Genomic DNA, 3572 nt, shown 5'->3' with positions numbered 1-3572 from the left:
GTGACAGAGTAAGTATTTCTAAAGTATTTTAGTATCTATTTTGAAAATCACTAATTTCAACAATGAAATCTTTCTAAACTTATTTGCTAACCCATAAAGTCTATGGTGTTGACCATCCAATACAGACGCCCAGAGCACTTGTAGTAGCCGCTTCTGGTCTGCGTCTCTTTGATTACGTCTTCACTTATCCTCATGTCAGATTATTCATCCCTCTGTTTCAGTAAATGTCTGTCAATGAAAATAGTAAAAGTGCATAAAAGGAAGGTTAATGGATGTCAGTCTGGGCAAAGGGAGATTGAGGTCCGTTGTTCAGAGTGGGATTTTACTGGTTTTTGTGAGCAAACTGTACTTTTATGTTTTTCCTAGTACATGAGAAAGTCTTCGATTTTTGTAACCTCTGAACAATCTATAGAAATTAATATACGAGAATACCCTATATAGGCAGGAAAAAGTGGTAATTCTCCAGCCTAAAATTCCATTTGCAAGGAGAAGAGCATAAAGTATTATTCATTGTATAATTGTCTTCTACAGACCAACCTCCGTGAATCAACCTCAAAAAAACAAAAAACAAACAAACAAACGAAATGACCAAAACCAAAAAAATAAAACAAAAACAACCAAATCAGACCTGGAACTGTTTTGGCACTTTATTTTAAAGAAAGAGACCTATTAAAGACTTGGTCAAAAGAGCCACCTTAAATTTTTTTTCCTCCATAAAAATTCAAATCAATTTCCTGTGTATGTATCTGCAAGGACATACAAAAGTTGAAAAAAAAATAAGAAAACACTCAAAGAAAGATTTAATTGTGTTCATTACACTAAACTTACATAAGTCAGGATGTGGCTCAGCTTATTTTGAAACAATTTTTAGCACTAAAAGTTAAAACAAAAAGAAGCCTCTAGTTAACCTTCAATTAACCACAGCTGCCTGGCACTTTCTTATTAATCAAGATTTTACTCCTTTTTGCATTATTTTTATGACATTCAATTTTATTTGGTTTCTTCAGTGTATTTCTCAGAAGTGAAATTGCTCTACTTTATAGGTGAGAATCAAATCAAAACGTGAAAGGCTTCCTGTGTGACCTTCATAAAGTCATTTCCCTGAGGTTCTTTTCTTATTTTTAAAATGACAGTTATGAGGTCCCCTCCACTGTGCTGGAAGAGTGGAATAAAATTGTGCAGAGAAGCAGGATAGTGTTGAAAGGACTAAAGTTTTGGGGGCCAGATAGGCATGGTTCCCACCAAGTAGGAGCTGTCTGACATTAGGCAAGGTGTCAACCTCTCTGAGCCTCTGTTTCTTCATCAATAAAATAAAATAGGAATAAAATAAAAATATGAATCCTAATTGGAATATTGCCATGTTAGATGAATTAATGCTTGTACAGGAGTTGGTATACGAAAGAGAAAAAGATAGCTGCTATGGGTCTGAATGTTTGTGTCTCCCCTAAACTCATATGTTAAATCCTAATGACCAGTATAATAGTGTTTGGAGGGGATGCCTTTGGGAGGTGATTAAGTCATGAGGGCAGAACCTTCATAAATGATATTAATGCCCTTATTAAAAAAACCCACAAAAACCCCTAGAATGATCCCTCACCCCTACTGCCATGTGAGATTACAGAAGAAGATTCAGTCTAGGAAGAAGGTTCTCACCAGACATCAAATCTGCTGGTGCCACGACCTTGCATTTTCCAGCCTCCAGAACTGTGAGAAGTGAAGGTCTTTTGTTTAAAAGGGCCCCTTGTCTCTGGTATTTTGTTATAGCAGCCCAAATGGACCAAGGTGGTGCTTGAGAGGAGACTTGACTACATGCGGAGGAGAACTAGCACTGGACCTGTGTGCTTTAATATTACTTTTTTGTCTCCTCTGGAAGTTTCTCTCTCTGTACTCAATGTCCGTATCTGTAATTATGTACTCTAAAACTATTTTCCCACGTGAAAAATTATTAACCTTAAAAAAAGATTCCTGATCAAGGGTAAAGTTAAGATCTGAGGGACTTCACCCCATACTTTTTGTTTCTTTCAGAGAAATGGCAAAAGAATACGGGTGTTGGGAGAGAAAGTTGTACTTAACGTTCTAAAGCAGTGATTTCCAAACCTCTTTGCATCAAATTCAGCAGGGTAGCTCTTGAAAATTTCCAGATTCAGGGTCTCCACTTTGGACTCAATAAATCTGAAGAATATATCAATGAAATTTGTGTTTTCCAATAATATTTTTTGTAATTGTGGTAAAATACACATACATAAAATTTACCATTTTAACCATTTCTCAGTGTAAATTTCAGTGGCATTAAGTACATTCATGTTTCGCATAGCCTTTAGCATCATCCATCTCCAGAACTCTTTGCACCTTGCAAAACTGAAATTCTAGGTCCTGTGAAATAACAACCCTTCATTCCTCCTTCCTCTGGCAACAATCATTCCTTTTTCTGTCTATGAATTTGATGAGTTATTTTATACAGGTGTAATCATAAAATATTTGTTCCTTTGTGACTGGCTTACTTCACTTAGCATAATGTTTCCCAGATTCAGTCATGTTGTAGCCTGTGTCAGCATTTCCTTCCTGTTAAAGGCTGAATAATATCCCATTGTTTGTATATATCACATTTTGCTTATCCATTCATCCATGATTGAACACTTCCCCAAGAGATTTTTCTTTAAATGTGGAATTATTTACAATGCATGTGTCATCCTTGTGCAGGTGTCGTGCAAATCTCTGATTGTTCCAATGTTAGTATGTGGTTGCCAAACCGAGCACTCCAAGTCTTTTGGAAGGAACTGACGATGCAGTTTCTCCAGCTGCACATTGGTGGAACATTAAATCAATTTAATTGAGTGACCAGTATTTTATAAAGACATAGAATAGAAAAAAATAGAACAAGTAAAAATTGTAATAATAAGTAAATATATTATATTATTTCAAAAATTTTGTTTCTGTATCTGTGTGTGTCTCTGGCAGGGGAGGGTGGTATGTGTGCTATGTGAGGACATAAAATGTATTTCTTGTAGTTGCTCTCAATCAAAACAGTGCTAAAGCCACAGAATATAGACTAAAGAACCAGAATATAGACTATGATTGGATGATAAGTAAATTAACGCAAAGTTCTAAGCTTGAAATATGCTGTAGGATTACAATAGTCATGATTTTACTTTGAATATATTCAAAATAAGAGAATGTGAAAAGAAAAAAAAGTGGAGAGCTGCCTTCAGTGAATTGATTTGGACTCCACAGCTCATCATGGAGGTCTGAAGGTTGCTTATTAATGAGTCATTTTCATAGCCCTGTATCAGGAGTTACATATGAATTTGGCTTCTCTCTGATACACTAAGCTCTTATAGACTCCAGAAGTAGATGAAGAATTGCTAACGGCAGTAATGAAGAGGTGTGAATGCCACCAGCAATTCAGGATTCCGTTCCAGCTCAGGAAACATACCACCAAAGTCAAAATTAATTTTCCCCCCTTTGGCATTTTTCTCAACCATATGTGGTTTTTAAATTATTGTGGTGACTTCTCTCACTTTATTGAAAATATACAGGATGTATTTATCTAAGATAAATATGATTTTACTTGG

The 3572-nt window shown here is 35.6% G+C and overlaps 1 pseudogene; it reads right to left on the bottom strand.

The window, feature by feature from the left end:
* Positions 1-2656: 2656 nt before the first annotated feature.
* On the bottom strand, positions 2657-2755 carry LOC116666621 (annotated as a pseudogene).
* Positions 2756-3572: the final 817 nt, after the last annotated feature.

Source organism: Camelus ferus, chromosome 1 (genome assembly GCF_009834535.1).
Source record: "Camelus ferus isolate YT-003-E chromosome 1, BCGSAC_Cfer_1.0, whole genome shotgun sequence".
In the NCBI taxonomy this organism is placed as follows: domain Eukaryota; kingdom Metazoa; phylum Chordata; class Mammalia; order Artiodactyla; family Camelidae; genus Camelus; species Camelus ferus.
This window is presented reverse-complemented; position numbering and strand designations above follow the sequence as displayed.